The sequence below is a fragment of the Drosophila innubila genome, assembly GCF_004354385.1.
Source record: "Drosophila innubila isolate TH190305 chromosome 2R unlocalized genomic scaffold, UK_Dinn_1.0 1_C_2R, whole genome shotgun sequence".
NCBI classification, from domain to species: Eukaryota; Metazoa; Arthropoda; class Insecta; order Diptera; family Drosophilidae; genus Drosophila; species Drosophila innubila.
The window spans coordinates 6,534,283-6,556,601 of record NW_022995374.1 but is presented as its reverse complement, the minus strand read 5'-3'; the positions used below and the strand labels follow the sequence as shown (position 1 = coordinate 6,556,601).

General features: G+C 37.9%; 1 long non-coding RNA gene across 1 annotated transcript; it reads left to right on the top strand.

Moving 5' to 3' along the window:
* The first annotated feature begins 4,968 nt into the window (after positions 1-4,968).
* Positions 4,969-22,109, top strand: LOC117784381. Its single transcript, XR_004617420.1, has 2 exons — positions 4,969-5,171; positions 21,925-22,109. It is a non-coding gene; the product is annotated as an uncharacterized LOC117784381 (long non-coding RNA).
* Positions 22,110-22,319: the final 210 nt, after the last annotated feature.

Below are 22,319 nucleotides of genomic sequence, written 5' to 3'. Positions count from 1 at the left end.
CATAGCGAATGTAAAAGCAGGGTATTATTGCCAATGACAGGTTCCTTAATTTTTCTCTTTCTCCTATTAATAAATTAAATAGTCTATAGTTTATGGAATATTAAGCTTCAATTTACCTCAATTTAAAAACAATAAATATTGAAAAATATTAGAATCAAGTCTAAATTTCTTCTACCATCTTTGTCTACCATATTTATTTATAGCATATCTTTTAGTCTATAACATGCTTGCTGTCTTATTTTTCCACTTTTTCTGGTAATTGCTTCAAAGTAATTTGATTATTAACTTCTGTTGTGCGGAATTTAAATATTAATTGAAAATTTTGCGACTTCCTCCCCGACTTTCCCCAACTGCCCCTTCTGCTGTCATTGCCACACAAAGCTCGTTTAAGTCAATGGCACTTTTGTGTGGGGGAGGGGGGGTTGGGTTGACTTAACACGCATTTTGTGTTGCATGCCTCGAGGAGTCTTTAATGAATGTGCAACGGTTGAAGCTTGTTAATCAATTAGTCGAAAAGCTGATGTTGCATTTAAATGTTGCTTGTGTTTTATGTTTTCTGGTTTTCCAAGATTTATGCGTATCATAATTGTCAAATGCACACACACACACACAAATACATGCACACCTGCTATACAATTTTATATGTATTTTATATGCAGTCAAAAGGACTTCAATTAATCTTGATAATGTCAGCTTACAAACTGCTTGACTTCTGCTCTGTATGTTTGTGGTGAACGGTGGGAAATGGGGGGAGGGGGGGAGAGGAATATACATCACCTGCAGCCATGTGAGAATTGAGACAAGTGCAGTCATTGGCTGTGGCAGGCAACACACACACACACACCCGCAATACTATGTAGGACATTTCTAATAAAATATTTCATGTAAAATTTACAACATGAAAACCAACCGAAAACTAAAAAGAAACCATATGTCAATTGCAGACGGAAACACACGCTCTCACACACACACACACACACGTACATATACGCACACACACACACACACATAAATGGACAGCAGTTGGCATTTAACTTGCTTTCCCCCTTTTTGACATGCTCTCCTCGCCTTCTGTTTCTTCTGCCTGCTGCTTCTTTTTGGCATACACAATGACATGTCAAGTGCAAAATGCAAAAATACACACACTGACACACACACACACATACCAACATACACACTGGCTCAATTGTATCATAGCAGCAGGGGGAAGGAAGATAAAAGGCAGCTTGACTTTTCTCTTTCTCTTTTTTTTTTTTTTTTTTTTTTATGTTATTTTCTTCTTGCTTTTAGCTTCCTTTTGCTGTCGACTTTGCTGCACCTACAACTTCCGGCCTTTGTTGAAATAACCATAAAATCAAGATAAGTTATTGGATTTGCTGGACAGGAAGCTTGGGCATAAGCACTTTTACCCCCACTCCCCCAACACTACCCCTACCACTCTCCGCCTCTGTGCTTGTCCTTTGTGTCGTAGATTAATTGCTTTCTCTCTTCTTCTATTTTTTTTTTGTGCTCTGCTTGAGAACTCGTCCAAAAAAAGGCAAAATAAAAGCACATTTTTGTGTAATATAAATACTATATATATATATATGTGTTTTTTTTTTTATTATTATTATTTTTTTTCCACTTTTTTGTGGCAATTGCCTGAGCCGAGTTCCGACTGCAGCCCCAACTGGCTGTTTTCTTTGTATAAATAGTTGGCGTTGTCCTTGTTGTTGTCGCTGCCGCCGCGTCGCACAATGCGCAGCTTAGCGCCTGGGCCAGGACTCTGGACTCCAGGACTCAGGACTGTGGCGCCACACAATCAGTTTTCGCACTTGCCACCAACCACTTGAAGGGGCAACAGGCGCAGCGGGGGAGCAGGAGAGGAAGAGAGAAAGAGCAGCAGTACGGGGACCTTGCGCTTTGCCGCACTAATGCGATTAAGCCGCTTGTTGTGGCTGTCAACGCGTTGACTGGCTGACTCTGCCCCGCTCCCCTCTCCCCCTTCCCTCGTCACCGCCCCCCGCTCTCAGTCAGCGCCAACAGCTGCCTCGGCAAGCTGCTTTTGTAATTCACTTAAGTGTGGCATTTTGGCCTGCGGTAAACGGCGGCCATTGTGCGCGTGCCTGCCTTCCTCCCTGCCACATGCCACATGCCCCCATGCACCCCATGTTCTCTTTGCCACTGATCTCTTTAGCATACGCTCTGGGCAGTTGGACACTCGCTGCTAAGGTAAGCACTACCTTTGACTACAAGTACTACTCACAGCTCCCCGTTTAAGGACTTTAGTTTAATCATAAATTTCATTTGACTGAAGTGCCTCCTGCCATACTGCCACACTGTCTTTGTGCAACTGCCACACCAGAGTCAGAGTCAGCAGCCATCACTTGTGCTGTCAACTGGTCTTTAACCCCGGGAAAACTACGAGCTACGAACAAAGAGTACAATTTATGATGACATTTTGGCGTGACAGTGTAATCAGATCGGCAAAGGCAAGTCACAGTTACAGTTAACAGCAAAAGTTCTATTAATGGTGGAGGGACTGTCAAAGTGTCACAGTTCGACACGCCTTACTTTTTGATACCCTGTAAAAGCAACTATTAAAAGCAAAATAGAAAACAAGAACTAGGGATGGTTTTCAGCGAATAATTATTAGATTATCATCCCTCCTTTTTGACTGACAAACTCAAAATAATCAAGAACATTAAATAATCTAAACAACAAATAATACCGGAACTTGTAGATCCTATGTCTGACCAACTTCAATCCGTCATAACTTTGCCAAAACTAAACCGATTTTCAATCGGAAAGTCATTTTGATCATGATTTGGCCTCTAAATTGATTCTGCATTTAAATTTTTATCATCTAGAAAATTTGATATTTTTTCGATTCTAAGCCATCCATAATCCAATTTTCCATACCTACCCCTTGACATTTTTTCAAAAACTTTGATCCTTCATAACTTTATCAAAACTTGACCGATTTTCAAGCGGATTGTCATTTTGATCATGATTTGGCCTCTAAATTGATTCTGCATTTAAATTTTTATCATCTAGAAAATTTGATATTTTTTCGATTCTAAGCCATCCATAATCCAATTTTCCATACCTACCCCTTGACATTTTTTCAAAAACTTTGATCCCTCATAACTTCATCAAAACTTAACCGATTTTCAAGCGGAATGTCATTTTGATCATGATTTGGCCTCTAAATTGATTCTGCATTTAAATTTTTATCATCTAGAAAATTTGATATTTTTTCGATTCTAAGCCATCCATAATCCAATTTTCCATACCTACCCCTTGACATTTTTTCGAAAACTTTGATCCCTCATAACTTCATCAAAAATTAACCGATTTTCAAGCGGAATGTCATTTTGATCATGGTTTGGCCTCTTAATTCATTCTGCATTTAAATTTTATTAACTTGTTAAAAAAAATTATTTTTTGCTAAAATTCGATTTCGATGGTAAGGGGGACCCTTTGAAATTTCGAAAATTGAAAATTTAAAATCTAAAGTTTTCACTTTTAATCAACTCCTTATATCATAATTAGTATAAAACGACACTTTAAGCTTGATTCTGAGGCCTTTCATTTTCTTGTAAAAAATCATGTGAAATTGAACAAAAATTTTGACTTGTTAAGTTGCTTGATCCAAAGTCCGACCAACTTCAATCTGTCATAACTTTGTCAAAACTGAACCGATTTTCAAGCGGAATGTCATTTTAATCATGCTTTGGCCTCCAAATTGATTCTGAATTTAATTTTTTTCATTTAGAAAATTAAATATTTTTTCGACCCTCAGCCATCTATTATACAATTTTCCATACCCTTATAATCAATCAGAAATTATAAGAGTAGAGCAGGCAAAAGTTTCTAGGATATCAGCTAGTCGAGCAATGAGTTTTACAACTTTGCTTTGTGCCGCACAGTGTGCAGAGCCTGCAGGCAGTCAGAGTCGGAGGCAGTCAGGAAATCTTTATGAGCTCACACGCTCATCAGGAAGCTACGTCGCCGGCAATCAGGCAACCCCCAAACGAGGGAAAGAGGGGTGAAGGGTAATGCTGGTAGCCGGAGGAGGCGGGGGTTGAGGCGTTGCCAATTGGAGTTTATTAATTTCGGGGCCGTGCGTGTTGAGTACTTCAGTTCAGTCGAGGTATTTACAATTGTTGTAAATATTTCCTTTATTATTGTAATTATATTTATGGGAATGTGGACTGTGGACTGTGGCATGTGGAATGTGCAACTCTCTCTGTGTGTGTGGCAGCAATGCGAGTCTGTGGAAATGCTGTAATTTGTGTCAGGGATGGGGACACGGGATGGGGACACTCCTGACATGCTCATGACAATGTTGCGTGTCACTGTGGAATCGAGGCAATTGCCATTTCGGTTTGTTTGGTTTGTTGATTCGTTGCCACTGCTTCAGGAACATTAGCAGCATATTTCAATTATTTTTATTAGTGGGGGCTCAAAGTAAACCGTTGTCACCCTCACAATTCGTTTTTACTTGTTTTATTGTTGTGAATGCGGGAATTAGCAGCTTGTTAACCTGATTTTTATTGCAGAAAATCAAGGTATTGTTTAATCTATTAGTTTATTGTTTTAATTGGTATTTTTTTAAATTTTTATTGACTTTATAAACTCTAACTAACTAAAAATGGTCTTCAAATAATATATTTAATATTTTAGTCAGTTAAATTATAAGCTTTTATAAGAAGAAATATTTTAAATATTATTTTTATTATGTTTTGCTTAACTTTTTTAAAAACTCCTTACTATTAGGTACTGAGAAAATAGCTCACACTTTCAAAGACAATTATCTAAATATTAAATTACCGTTTTTGTGTATTATTTCAATGTAGCCATTTTTTTAAGGCACTTGTCACATTTCCCATTTGCCATGCGTTAAATCTGTGCTTTTAACTCACTTCCCCCCATCATACAACTGTTATTTATGATATTTCTACTTGTTTACTTTTGCAGGCAATTCGGAAAATTTATGCCAAGTGCCTTGGGATGCTCTGGAGCACACACTTCCGGCACAAGGGGCACGGCTGACTTGACTAGAGACTCCAAAAACTCAACTCAACTCGACTCGACTCGTCTTGACTTGACTTGACTCGTGTCGACTCGACTTGGACTTGATGGCTAGGCTAGTGGCAATCTTGAGGAGGCGCCTCCTGATGTCTCAGGTAATTATGCATATTTAAGCAGTTTTGTCTACAACAGTTTTCGAGCCTAAAAGCGTCCTTTCAACTGAATTATTTATGCAAACTGTGCCTCAGGCTGACGTAGTATCCTGACATTTGCAAACATTACCTCAAGTTGTTGCCAAGTGGGTTTTTCATTTTGGCCTTTACTTTCTGCCAAATGTGTTTAAAGAACACATACTTATCTAAGCATATTAATAGAGGTCTGCGCCTATAATTGGCTGCCTAAGATCTTGCTATATGTTGCTCCTTCGAATTAATGCCACACTATTAATGCTTATGTTCTATTTGTTTCTACATTTGTCAATGCCACTACATTTGCGCTTAGTGTGATTATACCCTGTTAAAACAGTAAACTAAACAAAGGGGTTTTTAGTGCAGTTAAAAACATAGATATTATATACATTATATATTATTATATATATCTATCTTAATTAATCTCTTTGAACTCAGCGAGTTTTGCAGTAAGAACTAAATAAAGGGATTTTTAGTGCAGTTAAAAACATAGATATAATATATATTATATATTATTATATATATCTATCTTAATTAATCTCTTTGAACTCAGCGAGTTTTGCAGTAAGCACTATGAAATTTGGTATGTAGCATTAGAAATATAACATTAAAATAATAAGAAATCAGTCAAAGATTTATTCAATCTTTTTTTATGTAAAAAAACTGTTTGCATTTGTCAAAGGGCATTTTTTAGTCATATAATCTGAATTGAAGCACACTTACTTGATCTTCTTCAATGTGATTGCGTCTCATTTCACACAGAAGACACACACACACACACGCTCCCTACGAACACACACACACACACAAACTTGAATACACAGCTTTGCTTTCAGCTTAATTGTTTTGCAACTAAACATCAGAGCCAAATGCCTTTCATCATTTTGCCTTGGCCATTGCCCAATCTGTTTTTCTCTCCCTCTCTCTCTCTCTCTCAATCTCTTTCTGTCTCGCTCTCGCGCTCATTGTTGCTGGCTGCAGCCAAAGTCGTGTCTAAGTAGCTTTTGTATAAATGGAAAGCGGAAAATGAACGGAAAAACGAACGAAAAGCAAAGAAATAAGCAAAAAAAAAAAAAACTGTAGCACACTTTGAGGCTGTTAAACGAAATCAAAGGCAGCATTTAGTTGCAGAGAGGGAGGCAGAGTGGGGGAGAGGTGGCTTGAGAATGGGAATGAGAGGGCGTGATTGCCACAGGACTCTGCGTCCTTTTGCCTTGGCAGCTAATTAAAATGTATTTAAATGCGTTTGTCGCCTCGTCGCCTCGCCAGCTGGAAATCGAGTTTGTAATTTATGCGATTTTAATAGAATTTTGAGGCAAGCTCAGACACACACACACACGCACACACACACACACACTTAGGCAAACGCACACAAAGGCAAACAACAAATTGGTTTACTTAGGACAACAAAGACAAGTGTACAGACAGGACTTGAAATACTACAACAAAAAAATACAGAATAATAACGAAAAATGCAGAAAAACAACAGACAAAGTCATGTCGGAAATTAGCATAGTTTTAGGCACAACTAACATTTTGTAGCATACTTTTTGGCCGAGCCACGAAACTTCTTTGATGTTTTTGCCAATTTCCCGTAGCCGTAAAAAAAAAAAAAAAAGTTGCGGCACAAGTTTAAAGCCGCTTCATGGACCCGCTTAATTTATTGATTCGGGTCAGTTGTGGGCTGAGTTTGGGCCTGAAGTTTCGGTAGAGATAGTGGGCGTTGTCCGCAACCATGTCGAAGCCGTGTAAATTTATATGTTTGGCCTAAATAGCAATCAAAGGCTTAACAATGCCAACGCAAATCCCCCCCAAAATGCTTCACTTAATTGAACTTTGAACTCGGGCAACTCGATGAAGCCAAAATGGTTTCGAATTCGATTTGAATTGCTTAACGTGTGCTCTTGAGTGCTTTTCGTATGAAATTCAAATAGTGTTTCTTATTTTTCTCTTCTTTTTCGCCGCCTGGCGACTAAATAAACGTTTTGGCCCTAAGTAAATGCTACCTAAAAAGCTGATCTGTCATTTGTTCTCATTCTTGTTTTCTGTGTTCTGTTTGTTGTGCTTCCTTTGCTGTTGATAAATGCGCATAACCAAAAACAAACACATAAATCACAAGCATGTGGTAGGCGTTAAGCAAATCCACACTGCGAGAAATAGTCATAGCTGTTTAATGAAATTTGTACAGAAGAAAAGCTAATTTAAATACAATGAACTGGGTAATATTACAAATATATTTAAAATTTCTTTTATGAAATTGATTATAATCAGCTTCAGGAATCACACTAATTAAAAAGACTGAAAAGTCGAAAATCCAACTTATCTTTTTAATATATTTTGTTAAAGTTTAATATCGTTTAGTATTTGGAAACTCTATTATATGCAGCTAGAAGTTTTCTTGTTATTTTAAAATTTTTTTACTTCTTAAGTTACTTTTTATTTAAAATTTTTATTTTGAGCATATTTTTTCTCAGTGTTTTTCTTAAGTTGCTTTAGCAGAAGCCAACCTACAGTCCATTTAAAGTTGTGCTGACAGGGCCTAAAACAAAGCCCTGCCCAATAAGGCTTCCACCTGCAGCTGCTGCCAGCATTTTGTTGATAACAAATTTGTTGTTTTTATTAAATTTCATGCTTAGCACGAAAATGTAACGCACTTGGCCTATCGATTTGCTGGTCCAAAAAAAAAAAAAAATACGAACAAAAGGCCAAAAATTTGCAAATTTCAAATCCAAAAACCCAAAATCCAAAGTGCATTCTGTCAGTCAGCAAACAATGCAGTCAAGCGTGTGTGTGTGAGAGTGTGTGTATGTGTGTGTGTGTGTGTGTGTGTGTGTGTGTGTGTGTGTATGGTGTGTGTGTGCGTGTGCTAAAAGCCAAATGAAAATTGGCCAAGCTGAAGCTGTGGCTGTAACTGAGTTTTGGGGTTGCTTACTGCCACATGCCACATGCCGCATGCCACGCCCAGAGCAACCGCAACAGCCAAAATTTATGCCAATATTTGCATTCAATGCCCCAAAAATAAACCGTAAAATGCTTGTTGGCACAGCCTGGAGAGTTGGCACAGCAAACAGCAAGGCAGAGCATTGGGATTGGACAGCATGGGGCATGCCACAATGCTGCTGCATACTTGGGAGCTGGCTAAGGTTGCGGTGTGTGTGTGTGTGTGGTGTAATGTGCAACCAAGCTACGCAGGCAGGCTCAAAATTTCATATTTATGATAGCATAGAGAGAGAGAGAGGGAGGGAGAGATAGGAGGAGAAAGAGAGGTGAGTAGGCAGTGTGAATGTGTGCATTGACTGCAATAATTCAATTGCACACCTACGCAATTTACTGTCGCCACAACAACAACAACAACAACAACAACAACAGAAGCAACAGCATATCGGAATATTGAAATATCGTCTTTCTCTCTGGTCAGCAGTGGGAAAACGTTTAAAGCGCTTGAACGAACATGGCCAATACAAATACAAACACACGCACACTTGAAGTGGTTAAAGCCAACACTAACAGAGAGACAGAAAGACAGAAAGAGAGAGAGAGAGAAAGACAGAGACAGCTTGAAACATGGTCAGCATTTAGCATATTTCGTAAGTTAGAAGCTAAAATCTTGTTCGCATACAAATTCGATTCGATTGCGAGTTTCGGTTACGTTTGCACAGGAGTTGGGCATAATTGGATTTGTTTAGCTGTCAATATTATGTCAGAAGTCGACATACAGAGTTTGACACATGACGGCGATGGGTGTCTATGTATGTGTGTGTGTATGCGACAGTCAGACAGGCGGGCAGACAGACAAACGAGGCAGATAGACAGAACCGATAGCAATATACTCGAAAGATACAGGCACTCAAAAAATTGACAAAACAGACAGACAGTTGAATAAACGGACATTTAGTCAGACAATATGAATATTTAAGGCATAACTATAATCGTTTAAATACCCTGTAAATAATAAAATACATGAACAAGTTTTTGAAGCACATGTTAAAATATTTGTTGCAGATATGTATAAGTACTATAGATATAGCAAGAAAAAGAAGTTCGTTTCTTACCAGACTCCAAATTACGAACACACTATTAAACTCAAACATAATCATTCAGATATTTGGTATGACATAAAGTGAAGAAAAAACTTACTACAAATTCAAATTAAACAAAATAAAAAGGTTGCCAGACTAACGAAAAAATCAGTATGATCTAATAATAATAATTGCCATAACTTGTATTTATTAAAAATGTAATAATATAACTTTACGCTTGCAAAAATATATAGGAAATTTAAAATATAACTTAAGATTTCTAATATGATAGCTAGCGCATTGAAATTATTTTAAAACAGGGTATTTTACACTCGAAAAATCACTACTAAAGCAGCTTTTTGTTAAAGTTGCAGTTTGACTGACGCCAAGTCAAGTGAATGATTCAAAATGTTGACATTCGACAAAGCGATGAATCAAATTGCAAGGAGAAAGATAAAAAGAGAGAGAAAGAGAGCAAAGAACAGACAGAGAGAGAGAGAGAGAGAGAGATAGACGGAGCGCAGCTGCATTTGACAGCGAATTGGCGTTTGTAATGATGACAAAAGGTGGCGAAAGGTGGATGAGGCAAGAAGAAATGGGGAATTGGCAACACTCAAGTCAATACTTTACCAACGGCAACATATTTATTTCATTTGTCCTTTTGCCAATTTTACAGCTGATGCAAGCAATTTTGCTGGCTCAAAAGCAGCTCAAGTAGCCCTCGTTGTAGTTGTTGTTGTTGTTGTGTGTCTGTGTGTGTGTGTGTGTGTTGATTTTTTGTTGCCTTGGCAAACATCTCGTAATACTATTAGTCTTCATATCAATTACCCAGCTCTGCTTCAAGACTCCCTAACCAACTTGAAGAGCAACCTCTGCAAACATTGCGCATACGTCACGTTGTCTGTGTAGATATATTTAACTTACAGCTCAAGCCAAACACTTGAGCCATAAACCAAAATTACAGCAACTGCATATTGCCAAGAGCTGCTCATTAGCCACGCCCATACAGCCACCGCCCTAGACACACACACACACACACATAGACAGAGAGAGAGAGAGACAGAGAGACAACCACGGCTGTTGCTGTTTTTCTGGCATATGAATGATTTACATTTTGCTCGGCGGCGCCCAAACAGAGTTTTAATCAAGTATTTGCTCACATGGAGTGCAACAACAACCATAACAACAACAACAACAAATTCAAACACTCAAGGTCTATGATGTAAATATTATATTTGTACCGACTTGAAAGCCACGCTATAAATTTATGTGTATTTGTAAATTTTATGATTTAGACATTTCCATCTATTCGGTTTTTTTTTTAAACTCTTGAGATTTTTCAGAAAAAATCTACGTATGACTAGGTATGACTTTTATAATATAAATCCAAGTTAGAAAATTATGAAAGTTTGGCAGTGCATACTTAAAAAAAATCATATTTTATGTAGATTTTTTATAATAAATTGTCTTGAACCTAATGTTATGTGAAATACAAATTTTACTTAATTTAAATAAATTAAATTAAATTATTCAATTAGATTTCCACTTGAACATTAGAGTATTTATGCTAAAAATTTTCGTTTATGAAAATCGCAAAAATCCCAAAAAATAAAAACTAAATTATATAACAGATCTTTAACAGATTATAACAGATCTAAGTATTTTATATAAATCTATTATAAATGGAATTGCTGCCTTTTGCTGCTTCTATTGCCGATTGTCATATAAATTTCGATAAATTTATGATGCCCTTTTTTGTGAAATTTATGAGCACGGGGTATGTGCAACTGTAGACACTGAGTGCCAGAGAAAAAAACACACGAGCAAGAGATAAATAGAGAGAAGAAGTGACAGATGCAGGGAGAACAAGACGAAAGATGGAGAGACGAGAGAAGGAAGAAGGAAGAAGAGAAGAGACCAAGAGTTGACTTTTGTAATCAGCAAGAACTGCAACGTGGTGTGTTGACGTTGATGGGTGAGCGTCAAATTTTCAACTCTGACAGCAAAGAAAAAACTCAGTGAGACGAGGGAGAAGGAGGAGGAGGAGGAGGAGGAGAAGATGTAGGAGACAAGGGAGACAAGAAGAGACACGGTTGAGTTGCATGCTGAGTTAAGTGGCTGACTTGGCACTGGCATAATTTACATATGCCAAACAACAGCAACAACAACACTGTGTTGTCAGTTACCTGCAACAAATGTGCAACAACAACAACAACAACACTAACAATAATAATAATAAGAACAAGGCACATACAACTGAGGTTTATTTATATGAGTGATTAGCCACTGACAGAGACTTAGAGCAACTTAGAGAGGGGATTCAGGTGGCAAGGTGGCAAGGTGGCAAGGTGGCAGTTGCAGAAACCGTGCATCTCTTGGTTGCTGCTGCTGCTGCTGTCAGTTGTCTTTGTTTATTTATTAGTGCTAGTTGTGTGTAGGTGTAGTTGTAGTTGTAGTTGTGTATAAGGTTTATGGTTTCAGCTTGTCAGGCTGTCTGTCTGTCTGTTTGTGGCAGGCAAATATAAATAGCAGCAGCTGCCACACGTGCCACACTTGCCGCACATGCCACAACTAGAGCCTTTAAATTCCATTTCTTTGCTAGTGCAACTTAAATGTGGCACTGCCACGCCTCCTGTCTACAGCTACGCCCGTTTGCTGCAACACTAATGCTGCCTGTCAATATTTGAGTTTATTTGCTGCTTGCATCAGCTTCTGTTGCCACTTGAGATTTGCCACACGTTGCAGTTGCTTGGTAATTGAGTTGGAAAAATTTTGTTGACGCCCAGCGACATGCAGCGACAATTGTAACACCCCCTCCGATTGCCCTGTCCCCAAGTCACATCCCTTGCATTTGAATGCACATCGATGCCTTTTGCCTTCTCCCTTACACCACACTCTCCCTCTCTGTCTCTTCCTCTTGGCTGTCTGCATATTATTACGTGAATTCTTTTCGGTTATTCGCGCTTTTGGGCATTCGTTCAGCTGCCACACAGCAGCATCAGTTTTTCTAGCATTTTCTTTTTGTTGCACGCTGCTGGCTGGAAACATGTGCGCAAACATTTAAATCAATTGTGCCCCGAACGATGCTCCCAGGAGAGGCGCCTCCTTCCCCCCCCATCCCCCTCTCGAGTTGCAATTGTTATGCAAAATACGAGCACGCGCGCAAATCAAGCAACAAATGTGCTTCAATTGACACAGAAGCAACACTGCAACACAACAACTGCAACACCGAAGCTGACGACAATTTTGGGAAACATTTTTTAGCCAGTCAACACAAAAAATGAAGCCACAGAGAGACAGAGAGAGACAGAGAGAGAGAGAGAGAGAAAGTTGTGAAAACAGGCAGGCTAATGCAATCAAATTGATTACATAAATATTTGACTGAAATAAAACATAGATGCTATAAACATAAATTTAATAAATAATAAACAAAAGCTTAACAGACTCGAGATTAAATTTAATTCAATCTGGGAAACTTACTTCAATACTTCCCAAATGAAACTAACTATTTAAAGCAAAACATTATGAAATTAATAAAAGAAAATTCAAGGTCATGCCATTTTTAAGATGAAATAAAATTCGTTTTTGTAGTTAAACAAAGGATTCTATATTCTAAAAAAAAAGTTGGTATAATTTCTTAATAATTGCTTATCTCAAACAGCCAAATTTGATATTTTTTTTTGAATTTGTGTCTGCCTTTTTAAATTAAAAAAAAATAATAACATTGCATTGTCATTTTATTTGCATATTTCTTTGATTTATTTCTGTTAAAGTATCTTAAAGATAGATTCACAATTTTTTAGAAATAGCGATAAGGATAATGATTTTATCCATATTTTTTCACTGTTTAAGAATCAATTTTAAAAATTATATGTATGGAAAATATATATTGAGAGCTTGTTAATTTTTTTAGCTGCGTTCTGTTCAATATTGCCTTTTCATCTTATTTGTATATTTCTTTGATTTATTTCTGTAAAAGCATCTTAAAGATAGATTCACAATTTTTAAATAAGAGCAATTAAGACACTGATTTTATTTTTCCACTGTTTAAAAATCAATTTTAAAAATTATATGTAGGGAAAATATATATTACAAGCTTGATCATTTTTAAGGCTCTGTATTTTAGCTGCGTTCTGTTCAATGTTGCTTTTTCATCTTGTTTGTATATTTCTTTGATTTATTTCTGTAAAGTTATCTTAAAGATAGATTCACACTTTTTTAGAAATAGCGATAAAGATATTGATTTTATCTATATTTTTTCACTGCTTAGCAATCAAGCTTAAGTACTGTTTAAGGTAGGGAAAATATATATTAAGAGCTTGATAATTTAGATGGCTCAAATTTAAAAATGCGTTCTGTTCAATATTGATTTGCAGTTTGCTGAAAACTGCAAGTTAATAACTCGAATTTCATATCTGAGCGAATAAAATTCAATGATTTCTTATCCCTATTTTGGTATTTATTTTGTTATTTAAATTGCTTGTTGAGCAAAGAGTTTGCTGGACATTTGAGCAACTGAAGAGTTTTTTGCAATTTCAATTTTGTGGCGATTTAAATTTGAAGCCGTTGTCGTCGCAATTTTCCTTGGCATTTGCCGTGGAAAGGTTGCATAAAAATGTAGCTTGCCTTGTTTCTTGTGCTCCATTTGAAAAGAGCGCAACGGGGTTGCAAGTGTGTGGTGACTTGATGTCCTCATTGTGAATGCTATACACTCTGCTCCTCACTCTCACTCTCACTCGCTGCTGCTGCTGCTGTCTCTTTCTGTGTGCTGTTGCAAGGTGCAGAGTTTCTCACAACGCGAAGGTTGCAGTTGCAGTTGCAGTTGCATGACATGGCATTACCAATATACTCGTACAGCTTTACGACTAGTTTCCATAGGCTGCAACGGAAGGCAAACGGATCCTGCCCAGCTCAGTGGTGTGGTGGCATGGTGGTGCGGTGGTGTTGTGTTGCAGGAGCTGCAAGCAAAATAACTTTGCAACTAAGCCAAGTCAGGGCAAAGAAAAGGAAAGCAAAGCCGACGGCCATTGGAAGCCAATAAGGTGGAACGAAATGTACACTTGCCACAGTTTGTGGCAAGGTAATATATATTATGCAAATGTTGAACGAATGCCTATAATATTAGTTGAGCCCTCCCCAACCCCGTCTAACCCATGAGCTATTTAAATTAATACAAATATTATACAAGATATTTGCTTGGCTTCACTTTTCTATTAAATATCATTTACAATTTTCTATAATATTTCAAAAATATTATTTCTACACTGATAAACAAAGCTGCAAGATTTAAAATGTTGTCTCAAAACTACGAATTTTCATTTAATTAAATTTAATAAATTAAACTAAAATGGTACTATTATTTTAACATAAAATTCCAGACAAAATTAATTAAAGAAACCAGCCTTTTATTTATATTACTTTACTACTATTCTTCACTCTTTCTGTTTTGTTTATTTCAACTTCTCGAAATTTGTATAAGATTTAATTTAGCAGCAGCTATTAAATTTAATTAGTTCCACTAAAGTGCGGCTAAAAGTAATTGCGAGTCTTTTAAAACTTTTCAGTTTCAGCTTAATTTGTTTTTTATGGCAAGTGTCACTGCTTACCAAGAATTTCTTGGCTTAAAGCAACATTTAACAAGCTGTTTATGGACCGAGTCATGTTGGAGGCAGCCAAAGGGTAGGAGCAGGGGCAGGAGGCATGTGGCAGACACGTCTATGATTTGCCACTAATTGCAGCTGATAAGCGTATTAGCCAGCTTTTAATTGGCCTAAACTTACAATGTTAACTCACATTAGAGATTCGCGTCAGGTGTAAAAGAGTTGCAGTTATTCTCGAGTTTAATCAGCTGCAAGTTACAAGTTGCTAGTTGCAACTGGCAAGTGGCAAGTTCAAGTTGCACTAGACTAATAAAATAACAAAATTAAATGCATAGTTTTTGCCAAGTTGCAAAACCGCACACGACATTGTCGTAAAACTAAACGACTCTTGCAACTAGCTACTTGCAACTTGCTACATGCTATAGTACTTGCAACATGCGCAAACAATTGAGTCACTCATTGAAGAGGAAGAAAATCAAAGTGCACTGATAGAAAGCAATTGAAAAGACAGTCGACAATGGGATATAGAAGGTAAAGAAAGACAGAGAGAGAAAGATAGGGAAAAAGAGAAGAAAAAACAAAGACAGAGAAGCAACAACAATTTAGCCCAAAACTTTATCCTGCAACGCGACATGTTGCTGTGTTAGTTCTCTTGTATATTGAATGTTTATTTGCATGCAATGAGCTCGCAACTCTGCCCCTTCCCCCTTCCCCCCCTACTTTTTATGTGTGTGGCAAGCAAAGTTTAGCTGTACTTTTAAATGAGTCGTCAACAAGGGGTTAACAGCGTTCTTAATAATAATAATAATACATATATATAAAAATGTCAAACTCGAAAAACTGCGTAACAAAGTTGAAATTCAACTTTTCGCTTGCCACAGAAAAAGTTTTGTAAAAACTCGCTGAGAGCTCACACGGCACTCAGCTTAAAGCTGCTTAAAGCGTAAAGCAGATTTCGACAAAATGGCTGCCGCTGTCGTTCAGTCGCTGAGTCGTTCAGACGCTTGACGCGGCTTTATTAAAGCGCGGATTAAACTCAATCGCCGTGCGGCAATTTAAGCTAATCGATAAGCCTCGACTTAATGCCATGCGTGTGTGTGTGTGTGTGTGTCTGTGTGTGTGTGTGTGTGTGTGTGTGTGTGTGTGTGCCTCCGAATTTTATACATGCCACAATTTCAATTGCTGCCACTTGACTTTAGTTTGCTATTTAAGTTTCGTGCTTGTCTCTGCAAATTATGGCCAAAATTCCGACGCTTATTCTATGCGCCTAATCAAATCTGTTTTCGCTTTGCTTTTCTCGCTTATTGAGCTTGCATAATACTCTCGGATTTGCAAGTGAATGTTTATTTATATGGAAAATTACTGCTTAAAGTTTGGCATTGTTTGTTAAAACTGCTAGAAATTTGGAGCTTAAATAACTTTGCTATTCGAATATATATCAAAAAAAATCTAGTTGTTGCTTGTATTGCAGCAAAATAAGAGCTTAATAAATTTCGACCTCTCTTTTTTTCTTCTTTTACTCCCTTCTTTTACTCCCTTACCTCCAACTATCTCTCTCGATATATGTAGATTTTATTTAAAGCTTAAAACCACTATAGAAAATCACCTTAAATATTTTAAGCTCTTTTCCGGATTTATTTAAAAACTTGGTAACAAAAAATTTTATGATATTTAAAGCAATTGCAAAACACTTATTGAAGCTGCGAGTATTTTAATTGTCTTTCAGTCAACTCCTGTGAATTACACATACGCCGCGTAGAACAGCAAAAAAGAATTAAACAGAAATTAAAAAGCAGAAAGGAGGTTAAACAACTTGAGGATATAAAAAAAGCGAGGCGCAAAAAGTGTCAACAATAATTTTTAATTAAGATTTGTTTTCATTTTTCATATTAGAGTAAAAGACAAGCACACACACACACTCGCATACTCGCACACACACACACACACACACACGTATGAGTAGGAGTTAATTTGAATTTTATAACAGCGTCAAGTTGTGTTATTTAAGAGTCTGTCTTCACGGCGAAGGCGTTGAGCAACACATGTTGGCCAAGTGGGCGTGGCATTGCAACTAAGTACATATGTAGCGTGTGTGTGTGGTGTGTGTGTGTGTGTGTGTGCGTGCTAGTGTGTGTACTTTGTGCTGTTCCTTTCCTTTTGTAGCAATTTCTTTTGCAGCTGCTGCAACAGGACATGCCTCAATGCACACACAAGAAGGACTTGCCAGAGCAACGGACAGAGACCATCAGACAGAAGGCTGCCAAGCAAACTGACAGACTGACAGACGGACAGACGGACGGACAGACGGACAGACGGACAGACAGAGCTGAGACCGAAACTAGCATGAACTTTGCATTATGCACGTTGCTAAAAAATAGCAAAAAAAATACAAAAAAAAATAAAAAAGCAAACTTTTTCAATTTCTTCAACTGCATTTTAAGGGCGAAATGTTGGCTAACCCTGCCCACCTCCCTCTGCCGCCTTGCCGCTTGTCGGTTTGTTGCATGCAACGCTGCTACAAGTTAATCTGCCGTATAGACTCAACTTGCTAACTGTCTGCCACTTCCTAGAGAAGCACACACCAAGCGAGAGAGAGAGAGAGAGAGAGAGAGAGAGAGACAGAGAGAGGGAAAGAGATGCCTTCAGCCTGGCACTTCATTTCCTTGCGCAAGTAAAAAAAAAAACATATAGAGAGTGAGAGATTTTCCACAAGTTTTGCCCGTTTTCCGGCTGCAACATTTTCTAGACTCTGCAAAAGTTCTAATTTCGTTACATACTCAGCACAAATTACACATGTAATGCATATGTAAGACACCCCCTTCCACATTTTTTGCTGTAACACTGCAATTTATTAAGAATTCACCATCTCTCTCTCTCTCTCTCTCTGTCTCTCCCACTCGTTCTCTCTGTTGCCGTCTCTATTACAAGCTCAAGTTTATCGGACTTGCCAATAAGGCCAAGTTTATGCTGCAATTAAGCAAAGCTGGCCCAAAGAAAATGCCTTGGCAAATGGGAAATGTGTAAAATTGAATATTTTTGTGGCACATGCCACATAAACTGCCTGCTGGCTGCCAGCTAGCTGGAATGTTGTATTAACTGTCTGACTCTCTGTCTGCCTTACTGCCTGACTGCCTGACTGCCTGACTGTCTTTCTGTCTTTTGGCCTGCTGCAGCGATTACTTATTAAATTATATGCTCAAAACTTTGCAATCTGTGCGCCTGCAAATGCCGTTGCATACTTTCAGGCGGCGCAATTATTTCATTATGTGTAAAGCGAGCTAAAATAAACGCCCCTTTGCCACCGCTATTTACCTAACTACCCCAGCCAGCTACAATACAAAACGAAAAGTTTGCACAACATTCTTCTTGACTTTCTTCTTGCCTCTTCTGCCTCTTCACACACATTTTACACTGCGCTCGTTGACGCTTCATTGTTATTAACATAATTGCATAAAGTTGCAGGCCGAGTTGAAAGCTGCAAAGTGTGGCAAAGACATTTTTTAAGACAACGTTAAGCGCTTAATGTCATTTATTTGCTTTCGCTTCCGCCCCTGTCTCTGTCTCTGTCTCTGCCTTATTTCCTATTTCCGCCTTTGCCTTTTGTTGCTGACGTTGCACACTTTACAGCGGCATCGGTTTTAATTATTGTTCTTCTTCGAAGTTGCCTTTTTTTTTTCCTTTAAGCTTCATTAATTTGATATGCAATGTCGTCCCACGCTGCCTACCTCATTTTCCCCGGGTCAACGTTGCGTATACGCATCATTAAATGCGTCGCACGCAAATTAAAGTGCCATATAATTTGCCCCAGCCCACTTTGGACACGCCCACAACACACATACAACAACAGCTTTGCAAAGAAATCGTAAAGAAAACAGAAAATCATTTTGAAATATGGATGATGAATTAGCAGTTACTCTTGAATTATTAAAGATTTTAAAATTCTTAAAATAGAGCTTCGGTTAAAGACATAAAATAATTTCATAAATTTAATACTCTTTGATATTTTAATTTTATTTTGGCTTAGTTTTGCAGTCAAAAATAATCATAAAATCTTTAATTTTAATAAATAATGTCTAATTAACTTTCAAGATATGAATAATAAATATTTAAATATATGAATTAAAAGTGTTTGACAAGAGTTCACATGTCTAAAACTCTGGCATATCCCAACAGCTGCTACACTGCTTACAGGGTATATAAATATGTATTTTGTGCGCTTTTTTCTTGCCTGTTTTACGTTTTCTTTGACCTAAGGCGCTTTTTGTGCCGTTCCAAGCGATTTGCCAGTCGGATGTAAGTGATTATAAATAAGAGATTTTTCCTTTGTGCCACACACACATACACTCACACACATACAGTCACACACACACACACAGAGACGTAATGCTAATGCGTGTTGACTTCATCAAATTTCAATGCTTGGCCGCTTGCTTATTCAGTTGATTGAGGGTGCAAAAGCGTTGCTAGAAAAGGTTGAGCGGGGTTGTAAAGAGGGGTTGTAAGCAGGGGGGGAGGGGGGTCTAAAGAGGAGGCGTAGCTTTAGCAACATCATTGATTGCGTCAAATGGGCCGCTAAATGTTGACTTCGCTTTTGATGTTGAACAAAGACAGGCTGCATTGTTTATTCCCCTCTTGACCCCTCAACCTATGGATCTCCTACCCTGAACATGACAAAGCGCAACGGAAGCGGAAATGTCCGCAACGTGGAAGGCGCTTGATTTATTATCGTTCTTATCGATGGGGCATGACCAGTGGCAGCTGCATTCACGACGCACTCACTTTGCTATTCACCCGATATTCAAGCAGTATTCACTATGTGATTAAAACGTGGCTAGAGACTTGCTTCTGTTGCTGCTGCTACATGTGGCACGCATATCAAACATTGCCCCCATTCGGGGCAGCTGGTCAGCAATGCGTGACATGACACAGCTTAAAATGCGCCCAAAATTATGCTACATTTATTTGCAAATCAAATGCGAAACTTGCCTGGAGTAGAAGGTAGAGGAAGGGGCAGTGGGGCGGGGTAAGTTAGCTGAAAGAATTGTATGAATATATTAAATGTGCTGTTAAGCGTTTAAAGAGCATTACTAACGAAAAAAATTGATAAATTAAATATCAAAAAAAAAGAAATCAGATAAATGGTAAAAATCGTTGTCAACTGTGCCGCATGTGGCAATATTTTGTAGCGGCAAATCAATTATATGTATCAATCACAGCTCATAGCAACTGTTTGATGTTTGTGCTGGGAGGCAGTGAGTGGGCGTGGCCAAATAGGGCGGATTACAGCGTGATAGACACATGGTATTAAAATTATTGACAGGCAACAATTTATTATCAATTTCAATGGGAAACAAAATGAAATGAAAGCAAAGCAAGCACAAAAGCAACAACACTTAAATCAATTGCTGAAGGACAGAGAAAGAAGAGTGAGAGAACGTGAGAGAGGGAGAGAGAATGAGAAAACTAAATGCGATTGATGAATTTGGAAAACAATTAGAATTGCAAATGAGCTGCATCAGAGCAAAGAGCGGAAAACTGAGCAGAGCAGGAGAAGGTAGAGGGAGGGGAGGGGAGGGGAAGCTGTTTAGGGCCAGCAGGTGCGGTTAGGCCATTGAGTCGAAAAGGGGCTTCAATTTCAGGCAGTAAATTGATTGCATATTTTATGAGTTTAAAATTTAAACATGTGTGTGTGCGACACAATTTACATTTGTTACAGCTGTGTGTGTCTGTGTGTGTGTGTGTGTGTTGTGTCTGTCGCTTTTTGTGCTGTTGTTTGCCTGTTGCTGATTTGTTTAGCAATTTCGCACTGCGATTTGGCCTAAATGCGGCTCGTTTGCCCAATGCAAGCACATTGTGGCTTTAAGTTGCGCATACGCCATGTTGTCCTGTCCCTGCTGCTGTTGCAGCTCATAAATAACAAAAATCACATTAATTTAAAACTCATTTCGCGAATAAACACAGACTGTAAGCGCTGGGCAGTGGGAGGTGGAGTAAAGGGTAGAGTTCACGCATTTTGCAGTGTGCGAAAGTGCATTTTAAATTAAAATTAAAAATTATAACGCGTCGCATTATCAGCTGCGAGGACAAAGCCAGCAACAGGATGAGCATGAAAATGGGAACGAGAACAAGGAGCCAGCGCATGTCCTGCTAGACAGTTTGTTGTTGTAGTTGTTGTTCTTGCAATAAATAATAAATATTGTATACGCATACAATTATAGCAACTACACACACACACAGTCACAATTTGGCCAGTTTTTCGGCTGTTGTTGTTGTCGTTGTTGCCAGCTTGTGAAATTGGCCAGGTGCAAAAGTCTAAAAACAATTAAATGATTAATGACATTTGTGGCGCGTAATAAGCAAACGCTGCAATTTGTTAATAAACTTAATTATGCATTTAATAGACATTTGCAGCGACACTCTTATTAAAAATTCTAAACTCACTTTATAGTTTTAATTATTTTAATTTCATGCAAATACCCTGCAATTAGAACAAAGCAATCAAGCAGCTCTCGAGTTCAGTTTCTAGAATAGTCGCAATTTCTTTGCAAATAATCTAGTTTGAAATTGGTATAGAATATAAAATAAATAGGTTTTATTTAACCAACCCATAAGCCAAAATGTTAATGTTAAATGTTGCAACAATTGACAAATTAAATATTTATATTTATAGTTTTTTTTTTTAATTGTGTGTGCTATGAATTTTTCAGCTAAAAATAAAAGTATGCACTGATAATTAAAGTGAAATTAAGAAGTGGCTTGATAAGCACAGATTGGCAATTTGCGATTATGAAGAGCATTTTCAGTCAATTGCATTTGATATAAAGCAACGAATGAGCTTAAATTGTATTTTTTTTTCTTTCTTTTGTGCTTCAAATGTGGATGCAACGAGCCATTGATAATGTCATCAATGGAATGGCCATGTGATTGATTTTTAATTAAAAATACATATTTATTTAATTTTAATTAAGTTGATTGACTTTGCGAAAGGCAACCACAGGCGTGGCAAAGAGGCAGAGACACCGCAATTGTGGCAGCCACAAATATTTAACAAAATTCCGTTTATAAATGTAATAAATTCGTTTATTTTGCGTTTATTTGCAGGCATACAATATGAGGCATGCCACCAAGCAGCACTAATAATAATGATAATAATCATAATAATCAGCTGCGTCAGCCGCAACTTGCTGCCTTGCTGCCTTGCTGCCTTGCTGCTTGCCCCCAGGGGAGGCATAAAGAGATGCCACGTTCCTTCTTTACGGGGTAAGTTGTGGGTTGGGCATTGGGAATGCGAAAGGGAGGAACTTCAGTGATTTGCTTTGATTTGGCAGAGCAGGCACGCATCATTGACGAGCCGTGGGGCACTGCCAGAGATACATGCCACAGCCAAAGCCGCATCGAGTCATTAATTTCAATTTTGGCCAGGAGACAGAAGACAAGACAGAATTGAAGGGTTCTTCTCTCAGTTGTTGTTCAGCAGCAGAGACAAATATTATTTA